Below are 19,865 nucleotides of genomic sequence, written 5' to 3'. Positions count from 1 at the left end.
AACTGGTTCTATAATCTTTATTTTTGAGAACACTCAAATACATATAAAGAACGAACGCATAAAAAAATAGATAGATAGATAGATAGATAGATAGATAGATAGATAGATAGATAGATAGATAGATAGATAGATAGATAGATAGATAGATAGATAGATCACCATCTAGTTCAGGTGGTGGAAATCATAGTTTATTCATTTTATGAAGAAGTGCAGGTCAAGATATCCTACCAAACTGCTCTTTAATCTGTTGTGAAAATTAGCCATCTGTAATGGAAATATGGTAATATGATGATGATAAACGAAAGAGCATTATAGAATACCGACGAACGTATGAATCGAATATTGTTTCAGACTACTGATGAAAAAGCGCTTGTTGGAATGAAGCTGCCGCCAGGTGTCGCTGTAGCTTAATAACAGACAGATCTGTGCGATCTCACACACACACACACACACACACACACACACACACACACACACACACTCAAGGGTTCCTGCCAGAATGAACAACTGTCGACATTTAAAGCTATGTATGTTTTGAAATACATTAATAAATACATTTGCAATAAAATAATAAATAATGCAAGCATAGATGACTAGGCTGAACATAGAGATTTAGCATCCAGAATTTTGAGATTACGAGATGGATTTTTTTTTTCGGATTTATTCACGTCTACAAAGATCTCTGAAAATAGAGGACATCTCACAGCCTACGTTTAGGAAAAAAAATTTCACTGCGATTTTGTATTTTAATCCGAACAAAAAAAAACACACACACTGTGTGTGTGTTTGGGAGTGTGTGAGAGAGTGTGTGTGTGTGTGTGTGTCGCTCTTCAGCTATTTGTCCTTCTCTTTTATCTTCATGAACGTACTGAAAACATAAAAAGCCTATATAAGAAAACAAAACAGCACTCATATAGTCGTTTAGTTCTGCATATTAAATACAGTTTTGGGTATTTCATTTTAGAGGCGTTCCTAAAAAACATTATTTTCTTTCAGACACAAAAGAATCCCTTTATTGTTATCAGTGTAATCACTGATTGCGTTTTTTGAGTCATGAGAAACATAAAAGATGTTTTGCGATTTGCTCTCGTGTGATAATGCGCGTGAGAACACCCCTGACGATTAGTATGAACTCAAGACGTCAAACACAGCCGACCGGTGCCTTTTCATATGAAATGTAAGTTTGGGGATATTATTAGTTTATTTAGAACACAACATATATTTTATAAAATATTTTTAAATTCATAAATCTATTTTGGTTGCAGTTTAAATGGTCTGACTTCATAGCATATATATATATATATATATATATATATATATATATATATATATATATATATATATATATATATATATATATATATAGGGGTTGTTTTTAAATAAAACTCGATTGTTCTCCTGAAAACTAAATTTCCTTTCGATTTCCGTGAGGAATAAACAATTAAATTAAAACTGAATCAACTCTAAACGAAACAAAATACTCACCTGCTGAAGAAAGAAAAAGAGGGGGGTAAAAAAAAAACAAAAAACAAGTTTAAGCAGCTTTGAAATTGTCAAAGAGTACAGATGAGCTCCTGAATCAAATGACCCCGCTGTTCTGCCTGGTGACAAACACAAAGACACATCAAGCAGCTGATTATTTCACGCGTTAATTTCTCACACGCTCTGATTTTCCTTCTTCCAACGGCCCCGACGTCCACAACATGTTTTCTTAAGAAATAAACTCCCAGACCGGCGTCCTTCCTCCCAGACAATTACGGGTTTTGCGCGAGACATTGTTTCGTCTGAATGTTGCGGTCATTATGGCTTGATTTGCATATCGAGCATCGCTAATTTCCTCGGCGCGTCTGAACATGGCTGCGCGTAACAAACAGGACGACGTCACCGAACGTGGACCCCGCGTAAAAACGAGTCTGAAAATTACAAACCGACAACGCTGGGATGAAAATGAGAAAATAACTGGGAAAAAAAATTAACAACGCTGTTACTAAGTGGGGGGGTGTTTATAACGCTTCCTAACGTGCTGAAAACCTCAGTGAGAAGACGCGCTGGAAAAACACGCGCCCTGTTCAGGTGAGTCGCACCTGGTCGCGTCATTCGGCAAGAATTCCTAAAGCGGAGTCTGGGCAAGTTTGGGCGATTGAATCAAATATTAATTTCATCGCACGTATAATGCAGAGGTAGAAGGGGTGGATCATAAATGCCCCCACCCCTCAATCCCCTCTCAAACCCACCCAAACTTGCGGGCTTCGCGCCGCACTTTCCATTCGCTCTCGCGCTCAGGCAGCCATGTGATGAAGTTCTGCTCTTCCTCAGACCCTCTCATCCCGTGGATGGAATAAGACGCTTTCGAAAGACGGCCGCCGAGCGCGTTTCCGGCGAACCGGTCGTGGGAGGCTTTCGTGGACGTGATTTGTAATCGAGGATGTTCGTTTGTCCGTTTCACATCCAGATGATGGTTTTTCGGTGCCGCGGGGAGTCCGAGGAGAATGTAAGTAACCTGCCTCGTGCTTCCTAATTTAGCAAAAAGAGGCCACCTGAAATCTCTAGCTCCTTTCGTCCGTTTTCATGAAAGGAAATAGAATCCTATATATATATATATATATATATATATATATATATATATATATATATATATATATATATATATATATATATGTGTGTGTGTGTGTGTGTGTGTGTAATATGGCCTTTGTTTTCTCAGCTGTCTAGAAAATTGTTGATAAAACAATTGATTTCAAATGTTGTATTATTTTCTAACATGATGTTTTGCTTATTAACCAATAAGTCATTTGCGTTCATTTTTGTCATGAAAACACTTTGTTAACACACCTGCGCTATTGATCCGCGCTCGTCAAAAGATAACCGATAAATAAGAGTTAATTGTCCTCTGCGTGACGTCACGCCGAACACCCTAAGTGGTTAATTGCTTCAGGGTGGTTAAATTAAGAGCTGCTAAAAAAAAAAAAATACCATATATAATGTAATCGTGCTTTGGAATTGCTTTGCTAAATATTTGATTTATTTGAAGAAGGTGCACCTGAGTCGTTCTGAAGCCTGTAAAATCAAGCTAAACCTTTGTTCTGCTGTAATGTGCGTCCACGTGAGTAGAAGTGATGGGTTCATTTACTTTATTCGGCTGCTTAAATGTTATAGGCATTAATGTTTTTCTAATAGCGCATGAAAAGCATTTATGTATGTGCATCCGTACGTGTCGGTTGCGCGCGGACCGAGATTAAATATGCACAAAGAGAACATATAACCAATTTGGGTGCAGATATCGCTTTAATTAGTTAATAGGTAATTTCGTGCGTCCTTCTGATCGTAGTTTATTTAGCGTTATTTTCTTTGGATGAGCCTCTGAAACGAATCTAAAAAGGCAAACGACAGAACGAAAATGCTTAACGCTCGGTACTATTGAAATGTTTACAGGCCTGTATACGCCGCAACAGATCAGTGAAGTATTTCTGAAATCTAAGAGACGCGTAATGATTATTCATAATTCATAATTACAGAAGGGATGCCGTGAAAACTTCGCTGTACAAACAAGCTCGAAGTTCCACTCTCGCGACTAAAACTAACGCTATCGCAAATGATATTTGACATCTGATGCTAATTTTCATGGCCTTTATGCGCAAATATTTGTCTGTTACTAAAACGAATATTGTAGAATATCTTTTCAAGTATATAAATTGTGGGAAAAGCAGAAGAATTGACTTTTTAAATACGTGGGCTCGTTGCACGTTGGCTATTTTTAATTTTTTTTTTATCATCCTGGTTTATTCGCGATCCTGGTTCATAATCGCACACTGCAGAAAAGGGGCAAGCCGGTGCGCGTCGCCGCGTGCGTCTCCAAATGGACATTTAAATCCGGCGCGACCTCGAGACCTCTGACCTCACGAGGTTTGTGCGCATTTTGGGCACTAGAGATGGAGCCCATTGAGTGCGTCAGTCCTGTCATCCGTGAGCGCGTCATCCGTGTGCCATAAGGACGTCATGATGTTACCCCGAGCGAGAGGAGCGAAAATGCCTCCGGATCAAACCTGCGCGCGTTTTACGCATGATGCGAGAGTGATATTTGAAGCCCGAACCCGAGCACGCGTGTGTTTACTCTCCAGCTCTCGCTCTGCGCCCGATGCTGTCTTTACGCCTTGCGTTTTTTGCTGCGCGCCCGTTTATTCTCTTGCCTGGATACGCAGGATTTCGTGCGTACCGCACTGTAAATCCAAGCTGAGCTCCGACTGGAATAAAAGCATCCTCGCTGCTATGGATGGATGTAGCAGGCTCGCGCCTCGTAGGGCTGCCTTAATCGTTCGAGTCAATAATTGAGAAGTTCAACAATTGCGCGCGGGAGCCAAGTTGGACGGGATCGACCTCATTTGGATGAACTTTGTTTTTTTTTTTTTTTTGCGTGCAACTAATTACTCACGTTTGCTGACTTGGAGTAATTGGGGCAAATGGGCTTTTTGCACTTGTTGTGGTGTGACGCGCCACATCGGAGGCGTGTTGTTATCTTTGGTTATCTAGCTGTATGAGTGTGCTGGTCGTCATAAAGCTAGATAACCGAAAGTAAGAACCGCTTCCATCAGCATCTCAACGTGGAGCGTTAAATATATCGGCGAAATACAGGCGTTAGATGCGCTGTCGCGCGTGCAAACGCTTCGGGATGGCTTGTTTGTTATATTATTAAAGCTTTTGGATGAAAGGATGAATGCAAAGCACACAGGAGACAAAGGCGTAAGTTTGTTGTAGTTGTCAGCTCATTGGAACCCACGTGCGTCCGAGTATCGTTGACTCTGGACTTATTCAAGCTCCTCAAATGAAATAATTGGGACATAATGGGATGGAGGAAGGAATTGGCATAGAAACTCATCCTTAATTGATGCGGTCGAGCGCACGTGGGGGAGATGATGTGAACGCCCGTGGACTCCCATTCCCACGCTCGAGGGCAAGTGGGCAATGTCTTGTCTGGGGCAGAATATGACAGACAGCCTTGGGATGTGGGGGGGGGGGGTAGGCCAAGTGCACCCTGCTCATCTGCATCTCTGTGGAGGGTGGAACAGCGGAGATGGAGTGAATGGAGGATGCTGGAGAGCCTGTGTGTGACGGGAATGTGGAAGGGGATGCTGTACTTACACGTCCGCACACGACTCGTAAACTATCCACGACTAGGCCGACGTAGAGACCCGAAGAGCTGACAACCGACATAGAGGCTCTCTCTCACACATCATTAGGCAGCCGGCTGTGCTTCAGGAAACAAAAAGTTGTTACCACGTTATTCTTTCACATTCAGTTGTCTTCTTTTCTCTCTTTCTCTTCATTTTTTTTCTCTTCAAGGCATTTTCTGTTACCAAAGCATATACAAAATCCCTGCTTTTACGTTCATTTAATATCTTAATTTTAATATATTATACTCGTTCAAGTATTACTGCAGAAATGTCTGCAATTATCATTGAAACATTTCATAAGAATTTAATGAATATATATATATATATATATATATATATATATATATATATATATATATATATATATATATATATATATATATATATATATATATATATATATATATATATATATATATATATATATATATATATATATATATATATACTATTCATTCATTATACTTTTGGGATATATTACATTTAAGTGATTTCTATATTTAATGTTTTTGTAAGTAATAATTTTTTTAGTGAAGATATATAAATATATATAAACAGTTTGTATAATTTATAAAAATCACTTCATTAATCATTATTAACGCAAAAAGACTTCCTGTGCTAACCATCGTATTTTGTTTGTATTTTATTTAAAAACATACTTTTTATTTGTGCTGTCATAGTTTGGTCATCTTTTGTACTACACGAATTTCAATAAAACGTTTTACTTTCTGACGTGTCAATGCAACCCTTCTGATAGAACACTTAGTCTTTAGGGTTTTGGGATGTCCGGTAATATTGACATTGGTTATCATATTTACGCTGTGGTGTGTTTCGAGGGTCAGCTTGAACTTGAATTTGACCGTGAAGCACACGCTGAACTCTGAACTTTGATTCCTGCGGGACAGAGGACATCAGAGGTCAGACAGGTCACTACTTGAGGTCACAATAAGCCAAAAAGAAAAGAACATAGAATTTGAGAAAAAAAAACAACAACATTCAAATGTATTTCCATAGTTTTTAGGGATGTTTACACCTCTTTGCTTCACAACAAAAGAAAACAGAAACAGGCCAATTTTAAAACATTTGCCCAAACAACAAGTGATCCGAAATATATAATCCAAATCATGCATTAAATCACGCAGATTGCATTTTATTTTAGTTTTTTTTTAATTAATTCGTTTGTTCATTCATTGTTTTATGGTGCGGAGGGCCTGATTATAATTAATATAATCAGTGAAAATTATAACACTTCCTATTTCAACACCTGAACTAAATAAAGAAACTGTAAATGATTTAGCGGTGAAAGAGAGAGAGCGCAAGAATATCTGCTAATCAATCTGCAGTTATGATGTGCCCGCCCACTTTTGGCAAATCTGTCATGTGTGATGAGCTCTTGAGCTGATTGGGGTTTCCATGGAGATGATGAGGCGAGCTGACTCTATATGAGCCGGAGGTGCCAGTGTGTCTATAGCTGCAATAAGTATAATGAGAATCACCTCATGTTAGTCTGCTTTAGTCACGGAGATATTGCTATCTTAGATCTTCTGAGAGCAATTAATAATGAGAACATAATCTGTCATCAACACTGAAGGATATTAATACCAAACCGTATCGGCTATTAATAAAGATCAGCTTCATTTTACAGCTAAAACAAGCCGATTTTCTTCAATGAACGAATGAATGAACGGGCTAGAAATATACTGAGACCAAATCCTGATATCTTGTAATTGTGTTTCCGTCTCTGATTTAGAACAAATCTTAATATTTTCGACAACAGCTGATATAGCGCAATCTGCAAATGACGTTGTGCTTCATAAATGTGGAGCCGGCTCATTAATACAACGAGACCGCTAATTTGCAGAGAGACTCTGGGATTTTGATGGAGAGACACGAGGAGCCGCTTTTCCTTCAGCTGATGGCAAACACACAGATGTACGGATAGCAAGAAAGAATACAGCACTGGAATTATCGCTAGCTAGAAATTTAGACTGATTACTAAAAATTTAGACTGATCAAATCGACTATTACAAAATATATCTATATATATATATATATATATATATATATATATAGATAGATATATTTATAGATGTATTTCTGCATTCTGACAAAACCAAGATTCAGTTGAGGACCAAATATTAAAATAAAGCTTTTTTTGGAAAGCACTGATTTGCGTGATGTTGAAAAGACGTCTGAAAATGATATTTCTTACAGTACGACCCTTTTAATTAAGCGTCAGCGGTTCATGGTCATCTCCTAACACGCCATTGTCCACCGTGGAAGCGATGCCTTCTGTTTGCCACCATCTTATGGCTTTGGCAGTGGAGACTGAGAGGGCAATCCCAAAATGTCTGCTGGCACACACACACACACACACACACGTCACGCGCTTTGCATATGTCACAGCACAATGGCTGCCCGTTACCATGAATACCAATTTTCTAATTAGCACCATTTTCATTGGTTTAGCACCCTGAGCCCCGGCGTATGATTGGTGGTAATCACACTGCCTGGAGATCCTCAGGAGAGCTGCTTTTGATGAACGTTTGGCGTCTTGTGTTTTGATTCAGCGTCGCTTGTACAGTATAAAGAGCACATGGACGGAGACTTTGTAGTTCTGCATTCGTACTGCGAAAAACAAATATGTGCTTTACGGCTTCTTTAACTGGCACGGTACTTAACAGTGCACACGTTTCAAATAGAGGAATTTCAAATTGCTTTTAGAGTCACATCAGCGGCATGCATGAAATATGAACAGAAGAGGTACAGATAGATGACAGACATGAGAAACGCTGTTAATAATTCATTCAGATTTAAGATATTCATGCAGTAATAGTTAGGCACTTGTGAAACAAATCTTAAGCATGAACAGATTTAGCTCGTGGCCTTTATTCTCTCTTTTAGACTATAATCAAGTACTGGCCGTTAAAAGTTGTTGCATAAAATTCCATTAAAATTGCCTTGTGAGATAATGAGCTCAGCATTACATACAGTCTTGCTGCATCGATAAACCACAAGGATAAAGAATTTTTTTTTTTTTATTTGTTTGCACCTTTAGTAGTCGCTGGAGTATATTAATAGCAACAGCCAAAAACACATTGTATGGCTCAAAAAAAAAAAAAAATTCTTTTATGGCAAAAATCATTATGCCACAAATCATTAGGACATTAGGTAAAGATCACGTTCTTTGAAGATATTCAGTATATTTCCTATTGCAAATATATGAAGAATTTTTGGTTTAGTAATATGCTCTGCTAAGAGCTTCATTTGGACAACTTTAAAGGCAATTTTTCAGTATTTAGATTTATTGCAGATTTTCGAATAGCTCCAAATCTTGTCCAATCCTAACAAACTATACATCTCGTGAAATTTTTTTATTTATCCAGCCTTTAGATGATGTATACGTCTTAATAAAAAAAACATGTCCCTTAAGATTGGTCCAGGGTCACGTTTAAAAAGTTCATGCAATAATAGATGCCACTGATACTCACGCACTAGAAAAACAATATAAAACGTTACCCAGTACAGTGACACGAGAGGAAATGTAATCATTTTAACGTCAGATCAGTGGCTTGAGCATGAATCGATTTTGCTAGTGGCCTTTATTCCTTCTTTCTGCCTGCAATCAAATAATGTCCGTTAAAAGTTATTGCATAAAATGGCAAGTTTCCTTGTATGGCATGAATAAAATGTAGAGTTTGATTCCCGTTTAAGTTGTTGTGTATAATAATATGTCAAATATAAATCTAAATACGACACATTCATTGAGCTCACCATTACAAAGAGCCATGTATATGAAAGACCATATGGATGAAGACATTTTGCTTTCCTTCAGTGAAAACAAGCATTTTATGGCTTCTTAGGCTTACGCCTTCGCTTTGTATTTCACCCTAAAGTGCATAAATATCAGAAGAGTGCACAAATATTCTGTTCACACATATCAAACTCGTTCAACATTTCAAAACCCAGCGATACCGAGCTCACCGTTATTCAGTAAAGCTAACAGAATAGTATGCGCCTTTATAGTGGGTGTAATGTGAAATCTCTGTGTTTCTCTGTGTGTGTTAGAGGCAGCTGGAGCTCCGAGTCGCCCGCAGGAGGAAGTGGAGGCAGCGCTGCCTCGTGAGGCTGATGCAACATGAGGTGAGTGGAGAGCCAGAGGCCAGAAAAAGGGATGTGAACATCCTCTGCGGACCATTCATAGACACATGCACATGTGCGTGTTTGCTCAAGACGCTCGTAGCACATCTGAGCTTTGTTTTCCCACTGCATGCAAATCCGAAAGCGCGAAGAGACGCGTTCAAATTAGCCAAAAACATAAACGTAAGAACTGATATCGGTGGAAAAAGCGCTCGTATGGGGGTTAAAGGTGAGAAACTCGAGCTAACGGGCTGCAAATATTATAATGTTACGCCGTTAATGTCAGTGACGTGTTCGAAAAAAGACCTTGTTGCACTACAAGAATTACTTTGGTCAGAGGTAATGTTTATCGAGCCAGAAGACTCAACAGTCACTGTGTGTGTGTGTGTGTGTGTGTGTGTGTGTCTGAATCAGGGTGGTTTGGAAAACCAGGCCAAAGGCAACATTAAACCCCTGACCTATTTCTTCAAATCAAGTCGGCCGAATTGGACTGTTACATTAGACTCCCATCGAAGTTCTCTGTGATAGCAGACGCTAATGATGATATTTAGATTATAATTACGAAACTGTGGGTCTGCATGAAGCTGAAAGCATTTCGCGTGTGTGTCTGCGCAGAAACGGGAGCAATAATAGAATAAAACAGCATGCAAATATCAATAAGCAACAAGAAAACAACCCACAAATAAATATATTCATATTTTTTCTGCTGTTAATTTGTTGATTGTTGCTAAACACGCACCGCTGCGTAAATATTAGCGGCACAGCTTTCATCAAAATCTTCCTATCCAACCACAAATGTGTAGATTTGTGTGTGAGGTGGATTTGCACGGGCTCCATCTTTTTTTTTTCTTCTTTTTTTTTTTCCATGGTTCCCACCCAGGGAACAAAAGGCATGTGCATAATAAAATCATGCAAATGCATGCAAATTGCAAAGCCAAAATAGGGGTATGGACTTGGTGCTTTCCTTTGTGATGCAATCATCCCCCTCACTGTGTACTTAAAGTGCTGGGTTAAGCAGGAGACAAAATGCTTTGAATGGACCAGAAAGGAGAACAAAAAAGAAAAACAGGTGTCTCTTCCTGTGCGATAATGTTTTTACTTAAAAAAAAGAGGAAAAAATACAGAAAAGGAAGAAACATTTAATTATCAACCTTTGTGAGAAAAAATATTTTGCTAATTCAAAGAAAAAATGTGCTGTTTAGGAAAATGCAGTAAACTAAAATAACCCAGATATAAATATTTTATTGTGCAGCTTATGTACAATTATGTTCTTTAAATGAGCCTATATTTTCCATGTAAAGATAGATCATTAATTTATTATAGTTAACTAAATCTAAAATGAAAAATAATGAATAAATAATTAGTAAATAAAAGAGGCAACATTTCAAAATGTAATGTTGTTCAACTTTTATGTGCTGCTAAAATTACTAGAACTAAAACTTAAAAAAAAAAATTCAAAATATTAATAAAAACTATTATAGTACCTTTTATCAAAGTCACTCTGATTTATATTTTTACTACATTTCTATTTATTTGTTTCAAAATATACATTACATTCTTAGACCCTGTATATTACATTCTTAGAGTTTAAAATGCGTTATATTTAGGCCACGTTCTATACGTTTATCAGCACATATGTCCTTTAAACCCACATTAAAGTGTGTTTTCTTACTCCAGACTAGAGGGGCTTCTCTCTCAGACACAATATGGCGAGATGTGCACAGGCCCAGCGTGCAGACAGACGCCTCACAAGCTTCTTATAATGCGTGTCGACATTAACATTCTTGCATGTCTAATGCCGGGCTCGCAGCAGACACTCGGTGTCCGGAGAGCGTGTGAATGAGGCCGTTATAGACAGCACCGTCTTAATGATTTATTAATCTGCGCGGGCCTCATCTGAATATCGGAGCCTGGATGCTGAGCAGCTCTGCTGGGCAGATGGGCCGACTGCAGACGTTCAGCGTAGTGTGTGTGTGTGTGTGTGTGTGTGTGCGCATGACGCAGTGCTGACGGCCATAGAAACACACACTGCAGAGCTGCATGTTATTTCGAACAGCAACAGAACAGGCTCCGAAATTGTAGAAATTCAGTTCGGGTAGTGGGTATTTTCAGCGGTATTTGTTAATCGGTTGACACATTAATGAACCGCAGTGAGTAGATTTATAAGATGATATCATGCAACATGCACGAGAAATTTCATTAGAAGTTTGGGGGCCGTTCCATACAGTATGTGCTGCAATAGTGTGAAGAGGTTGAATTTACAGGCTTTATGAGTCCATTTTACACAGGGATTTACTTCTGAAATATGTTGTGTGAATTTATGGCTGCCTCAATGTACAACTGTAACTGTAAGCTAACAAAAATACATTTTGTGTATGTTGTGGTACAGTATAGCTATAACAAAACCACAAAAATATATGTTGCTTTTAATTCATGCTGTGGGAGACGTTATTCCAATATACTGTTCAAATGTATCGCTTCAGTAATTAAAACAAAAATGCAAAGATGCATTAAACTGTTTAAACGTGACGGTAAAGAAATTTATGCTATACGTTTAATTTCAAATGAATGCTTTATGAACCGCTTATAGAATTCTGAAAGAAAAGTATAACACGGATAATTGCTAAAAATGCAGAAAATGTATCTTTTACTTGCAGTCTTAGTGAGCATAAAAGACTTCAAAAACATTAAAGACATAAAAAAAAAAAATCATTATGCACATTGTACTTTCAATTGTAAGTCGCTTTGGATAAAAGCGTCTGCAAAATGACTAAATGTAAATGTAAATGTAAATCATGCATCTTAAATGTTATGTATTTGAATGTCTTTTATAGCAATGCAACATCTTTTTGCATTAAAAAACATTACAAGATCAGTAAAAATGTCTGAACTATATTTAATGCAAGGGGACATAGGCAAACTTGTTAAATTGATAGCTACGCGGTTTCCTCTTACGCTGCCCATATTAGCAATATTTATGCATATTTATGTATAAGAAGCAATGCAATCTGTAAACACACACAATGTGACAGGAGAAGACATTTTCAGCTTTTAAACACCATGCTAAACATATTAGTTTAAGACTCATTTTCACTTGATATTCTCAGAAAATGTTTTGAGGTACAAAAGCCTTATTTCAGCAATGCTAAATCAATTTGCATTTTTTTTTTTACAGTACTGAAGTTCAAGTCCGTACTTGTCTTTTTCCAGACAGTTTTCATTCCTCTCTTAATGTCTCTCCGCTGAAGTGAGTGGCGATTAAGCAGCAGTATTTCAGCCCTATGAGAGACGCTGCTCTCTCCCGGGTCCCATGATGGAGTTCTGTGTTAAGAGTGGTGATGGAGAGAAAAGTGAAGGAGGGGAGAACAAATTGGAGGGGGCTTACGGTGGCCCAGTCAAAGGGTCCATTGTGCTGGGGCGAGGAGCAGAGTTAATCAGGAGACCCAACAGTAATCAACGGCAGAGTTTGGGTCGGACAACTGCTTGGGTAAACATCCATTGTTCTTGGGCTGAGGTACCAAACAATGCCAGCATTGTCCCCGGGTCTCTCATTAGGGTGTGCTGGGGGTTACGAGCTCTCGGCTCGGGCTGTTAAGAGCTTCGGAAGCGGATGGGAACCAGAGGGGTAAAGCCGAGCGGAGGGGGAGAGGAACAGGCCTCTCACAGTCCCTCCGCCACAAAACCTTTTGGCCATGGGCCGCACAAGCCGCAGGAAAGAGAGAAAGGCCAAGCTTGTCATGACATCTTCACGTCAAAATCTCACGGAAGGCTCTGGATGGAGAGGGAGGGGAAGGGGGGGCGAGTTCACAACAGCAGACGATCGCACAGAAATCAATCAGAAAGAGAGTTATCTATAACCAATAAGAAGAAAGTCCAGATGGTATCTAACATATCCTATTTTACATTTTGTTGTATTTAAAATGTGCTTTTTTTTTAAGCAATTATCCCTAACTTAAAAAAAGTATACTCAAATAACGAGATGTTCAAAGAGTAATAGCCGCAATAAACAGCAAAATTTGTTAGAAATAAACAAATGTCAAAATAATATTTTGCCTCGATTCATTATGATATATTATGGTATGGCTACAATAATATTTTATAAATGTCAGGGCTGAGAAACTGCCGACTTTTGTAGTTTTTCCGTGCTTGTTTACGTCATATCTGTAAATAAAGGAAAAAAATGGTTTTTTTAGATATAAACAAAATGTCGTCAATGAGCGAAAACTAACCCCTATTGATCATTTTAAGCCTTTGATGTTTTGTCACGCATAGTTTGACCATAAAGAAAAAATTCAGTAGTTATATCGTGTACTAAGACCAGCGAAAAATGAAAAGTTTAGATTTTCTAAGCCGATGTGATTAGGAACTGTACTCGTAATAATAAGTAAGGAAATTTGCTGCCAGGCGTAGTGATATCAAGCAGCGCCTAAAAACAGCCAGACCCTCTTGCTTGCACGGGGAGCGTGTCTTGCAAGCTGGGGACTATTTTCCACAGGCTCCGTGTGAAATCACTAATCATTTTTGAACACTACGCTACTGGTCTAATTGGATTCAATGATCTATGCTAAGCTATGCTAAAAGTGCTCTCATCAAACCCGGGGGAAAACTCCAGAACGTTAAGGGCCACATAAATAAACTAATAGTTGGGTAAAAAAGACTATATACCCTAGATGTGTCACTCATATTTGTTTAAAAATGCAACACTCAATATGGCCGCTCTACCGAAGCAAGCCCCGCCTTCTGAATTAAAGAGCCAATCTCTAATCACCGATTAGAAGTCCCGGTTGCTATAGAAACAGTGAGCTCAGAACTGTGCATGCGCAAATATCTTTTTAACGCTATTTGAGCAAAATAATCAACATTTATGAGACCGCTGTTTTCAGATTTCATTGATTTTAAATGTAGAATTTAATCATAAGTTTGATAAACAGTTTTGGAGAATTTGATGTTTCCACATTCACAGAGATAGGAGACGCACTTGCTTATCTGAGAGTCATTTCAAAGATGGCCGCCGATTAACATGACCTCAGAGGCACTTTGGTATTAATACATCAACATGAATTTTACATTTGAATTAAAACATTTTTTACATGCTTGTGAAGTTGGTGCAAATTTCAAAGCTGTGTAAGACTACAGGGTTTTGCAACGTAAGTGTAAAGACCATTGATAAACACTCTTTTAACCTGCAGCTTTTTGAGAGCAGCAAAACATTTACCAAAAGCGTGTTACCCCAAGATTTTTCATAACTCGTAACTCAACACTGTTTACGTATTTGCTACGATAACATAAAACGTATGAATTAGTAGTGAAAATATTCAAGTTAAAGATCCATATGACAAATGGATGGCTATGAGGAAAACATGAAAAGCTTAAATTGTGTGGAAACATCTTGTTATTCTTATTTATATAGGAGGTTTTTTTTATGGTGTTTCCTGTGTGTGTGTGTGTGTGTGTGTGTGTGTGAGTGACCTCCTGATTCAGAAAAATATGGATTCATCCAAATCTGGGCTTCAGCCTTGGCACACATGTGCAGTAGTTTTTTATTGAGAGAGAGAGAGAGAGGTTCATGTAACACTCTCTCATGAAGAAAGCATGTTACTGTAATTAGACAGCGGATGAGTTTGGCGCAAGGATAATTTCGCCCCAAACCCTTTCATCTTCCTGTTCTCTCCCCCACCTAATTTTACATAATAGTAAGACACAGCAGGCATAAAATCTCTCCTTAAGTCATGACATGGCCTCTATATGTGTATTTAATGAGTATGTATGTGCTGAAAATGGGGGTCTTTTGTTCGTTTTAGAATCTGGGAAATTTCTGAGCACTGAACCATTTATCTAGTATTTTGTGTGTGGGAAAATGGACGCTCTTTCGTGCCATTGCTTCCGTCGGTAGTATCTCTGTTATCTCAGAAAGCACATTGGGTCGAAAACTCATCGCTCTTGTGGGGGTAAAATTCGTCTGGTGTGCGAGATGGGAAAAGAGGAACTAGCATACCACCCCGAGCTTTTAAACCAGGCCTGGGTTCGGAGAAAGAGAAGTCTGCGCTCTGGTTTGTGATTAGCTCCATTGTTGGAGATATTTTGAGGTTCGTTGGTCTCAGATAATGTTCCCTAATGAGTTCATATGAGCTTAGCTGAACCTCATGTACAGCCAGGGGTTAAAGGGGTCTCACCGAATTCTGCATGATACAATGTAAAAGACTACACAAGGTCCTGTCAGGGCCGAGAAGATGTCGTATTTGATTGTGAAAAGAGCCTGAGATATTATTGGTTAATTTGATTTACTTAACCTTGTTAAATCCCTTCCTGGGTGTCAGGCAGAAACAAAAAATGTAAAATCTACAATATGATTCTTTACAATAACGTGTACGTACTGCTTAATGACTTTTTTTATTATTTATGAAAACAAACCATTTATGCACTTATGAATAATTTTTAATAAGGCCAAAGATTTATAGAACCAATTTTGATGTCATTCAACATAACTGTCCATATAAAAGCATTTTTAAACCTCAGAGTTAAAAACAAAACAAAACTGTTACTCATACTGTATATTGCATGTGTACTTATGAATTATTTACAACTAGATCAGAAAGGTTATCAATTAAATATACAAATAAAAAATTAACAAACACAACAATAAACAATAAAAAACTCTCTCTCTCTGTATATAATAAATATATACATATACATACATACATACATACAAATAAATAATTTTACTGTTACAAAATTAAGGGGTGCTACTGTAAATATCACTGTAAATAATACAGTAAATAATATATATATATATATATATATATATATATATATATATATATATATATATATATATATATATATATATATATATACATTTTATATTGTAGCTAATTAATAATTGACAATAATACTAGAAACATTGTAAATAGCTCCATGAGTCGGTCTATCAATTTTCCTAATCTATCAAAACATACATTTTATATAAAAATATAGCTTTTATACATTTCAAATATATATAAAAAAATATTTGAATGCATTTGTATTATTTCTTTTATATATGACCGTGTACATTCCTCCAGATTTAATAACAGATTTTGTTAAAATATTTAATTTATTTTGCATTTTTTTGTGATACGAGAGTTTCACGGCAACACTTCCTGTTGTTGTGACCTCATGGCTGGCGAGAGATAAACATAATTATGACATCACTTTCTCAAGCTGCCACCGTTTTGACTGCTGCATGGAGGATTCAGACTTGAGAAAATGACACAAGCTAGCAAAGCGCAATGAAAAGAAAGGCATGTGTGTGTGTGTATGTGTGTGTGTGTGAACGTGCGTCGACGGATGGGGTGGTGGTGTTACACTACACCAGTGTTGTATGCGATATGCTGGATTAGACTGGACAAAAGTATGCAAATATTGTTGCTCAGTTCTTACAGGCTTTTGAGACAGTTTGACAGAGAGTAAAAGGAGACGAGATGCATGTGAGGTTTTGTCGCCATCTGTGATGCTAACCTTGGGAAACTGTACCCTAATTAGCATAAGAATAATTGATACATTAAATTAATCTTTCAATGTCAGGGTTACATAGGAGAGAAGTACAGACTTACACAAAGGATTTAGAAGAATTACAGAGAAATATATCAGCATTTAATAAAAACATCAAAAAGGCTATAAAACAATAAGTGAATAAAACAACCGCGGTAAAACGATGCTGTAATTTAAAAAAAAAGAGAGAAATAGTTAAGAATATTGTAGAATGTATATTTTATAATTTTTTTATTGTTTATTTTCAGGTTTAAAACTAAAACAGAAACTATTAAAAACCATCAAAAAGTTGTTAATTGAAATAAAATAACTATTAACTACAAAAATGTATTAATATTGAAATATTGAAACTTTTAATTTCATAATTTGTTTTATTTTTGTTAAAATTTATTTTAAAAAATTACTAAAATATATATATATATATATATATATATATATATATATATATATATATATATATATATATATATATATATATATATATATATATATATTATTTATTATGAAGGGAACATTTATTTAGCAAATTATATAATCTCACTGAAAATATAAAATAAATTTTCTGACCTTTCTATTATGCCATTACTAATTTTTTCTTCAGTTAAGAATTGAATATTAATAGAAATAAGCATAGCAGAAAAATATACCTTTAAAAACATAACAAAAACTGTTCTGCGTCAAGTTATGCACCAGACAAGCATGCAATGATACACACACACCTTGCTCACTGAAAGAATGGCGGTGGTTAGGTGTGAAATCATGATGTGTTAACAAGACTGACTCCTCCTGTGAGCACACACACTCTCAGTTTCATAACCCTTAAAATAGCATTTGTACCTGTAAAAGCTTCTCGTGTTGGCTTCGGCTGAGCAATATATTTTTCCATCATAGTCCAGAGGTGCTTCATTCTCCTGACACAACACAGGATCCGCTGACCTGAAAAGACACGATACATTGACACATTTATATCCTGACCTTAATTAAAGGATTAAATCGCTTTCCCTCATCATGATCAATGACGCTTTCATTTCACTCAGAAATGAACATTTCCGCATCTCATTCCCACGTCTAATGTAATGAGTGAACGTAGCAAGTTCACCATAGCCAAAGGCCAAATGGACGCAATTTTTCACAATAGAAAAAAATAAGACGAATGCAAAGGAATAGTACGAGAAAATGAGTTTCTGCCGATCCATCAAGCTTGCATTTAACTTCTGTTGAAGTGGATAGAAGCAGACTAAACGTCCTCCAGAACGAATCACTGTGTGTAGTTACTACTGCCACCACATGTAGACAAACGTCAGCAAAAATCAAATAGCATGCATGCGCTTTGTGCCTGAAACTGTTTTTACGTTACAGTTATACCTCATTCTTTTTGTCTTTTTAGGGACGGAAGACAAATGAAAGTTGCTTTGGTTTCACATCAATAAGAGCCCACGAGATGCAGAAGATGGTTCAAGCAAATGGTAAAAAATACAAAATAAATAAAAATCCCTTTGATGTATATGTTAAAACCAATATATATATATATATATATATATATATATATATATATATATATATATATATATATTATATACAATTATATATAATTCATTATTATTTATATGAAAGTACATTTATACAATATAGTTTATTATTTATCCATTTAATTTTATGTTAGAAATTGAAAGTTCGAAGCACTGGATAAACATATTATATTTAACACAATGCATATGCTTGTTTTGGTTTTTTTAATGTTTCTATATGCATGTATATTTTTATGATGATATATCAAGATTTACACATTTTTAAATAAACAATTATATTTCATCAAAATATGTCCAAGTTTCTTTTTTCATGCCACTCTTCAGGTGTGTGTGTGTGTGTGTCGATCTATGAACTCAATGAACCGAATATCACAGATTATAAAACGATGTCAGTTTGCGTAAATGAATTTTACCAAACATAATGACGCAAAAGCCTTTAGTACAAATAATTAGAGCATAAATTCATACTTTGTTTTGCATTACAACATGTCTCTGCTAGATTTATAGGAGCTCTTTAAGCTTTAAATAAAAATGTATTTCAAATTGTGCAGCAGACAAATGATTCTGATTATGATTCATTGTCATTACAGTAAAAATTGCACCGAGATAATTAACTCACCATTATAAATGATTAGCCAGCAGCAGCATCATTGAGTTGAGGGCTCTAGTGTCCGGTCCGAGTGGACGCTGAACCTCCTCTCATCCTCTCAGGAGGCCCTTGTTAGACGAGGTGCTGCTGAAATGAATTAGACACAGCCTGCAGGTGAGGACCACCATCGTGTCTCTTCATAAAGACTGTGCCTGTCCAATCAGTGCTTCCGAACGCGGTGCTAATATTTACTCTCATTACACTCTAAACAAGCTGATAATGATCAAATAACCAGCAGAAGTTAACAATGCTCTTCCAGTAATTAGCTTACATCTCTTATAAATGGAGAAGCCAGCAGTGAGCAGCGCATTAGCCGCCTCTGGAGAAATGTCTGCATGTTTTGTCTTTCTGCATTGCTTCAATAAGTATGTTTCTGAACACGTTTATCTGACTAAAAGTTCTAGAGTCAAATATATTTGCTGTGCTTCGGTAAAGGTAAAGATGTAACAGCTTATTTCAGCTTGATGTAAAATCTGACTAGCAAACGCACAAATGTCAGTTAATATTTAGGCTAATACGTGGGCTATTTAAAGTACATGAACCATTTTGACCTTGAAAAATCACACCCCAGGTGTAAAGAAAAGGCTCAATATTATATCTCCACCAATTATTCCGCATGTTTTTCAACGTTGAGGGCATGTTTACAGAAGTCTTATATGTTTTTGTATGAGTTTTACCATTTTGAAACTTTACATTGTGTTACACATCACTTTTGCAATTATATGCCATATTAATGGCCGTCTGATAATGATGAATTTTGATAAGCATGCTGGGTAATGAATTAGGCTAAAATATATAAACACTGTGTGTGTGTGTGTGTGTGCACATGTGTGTGTGTGTGTGTATTTA

The 19,865-nt window shown here is 36.8% G+C and overlaps 1 long non-coding RNA gene across 2 annotated transcripts; it reads left to right on the top strand.

Annotated features, from left to right (window-relative positions):
* The first annotated feature begins 1,371 nt into the window (after positions 1-1,371).
* Positions 1,372-18,555, top strand: LOC122333698. 2 transcript variants are annotated; one of them, XR_006248660.1, is made up of 4 exons: positions 1,372-2,073; positions 2,317-2,491; positions 9,237-9,311; positions 18,226-18,551. It is a non-coding gene; the product is annotated as an uncharacterized LOC122333698 (long non-coding RNA). The 2 variants fall into 2 exon arrangements; XR_006248659.1 differs by lacking the exon at positions 1,372-2,073 and having other exon boundaries at positions 2,249-2,491; positions 18,226-18,555.
* The last annotated feature ends 1,310 nt before the right edge of the window (positions 18,556-19,865 follow it).

Source organism: Puntigrus tetrazona, unplaced genomic scaffold (assembly GCF_018831695.1).
Source record: "Puntigrus tetrazona isolate hp1 unplaced genomic scaffold, ASM1883169v1 S000000373, whole genome shotgun sequence".
Classification (NCBI taxonomy): Eukaryota; Metazoa; Chordata; class Actinopteri; order Cypriniformes; family Cyprinidae; genus Puntigrus; species Puntigrus tetrazona.
Note: the sequence above shows the minus strand (reverse complement) of the source record. Positions and strands in the feature narration are given on the sequence as shown.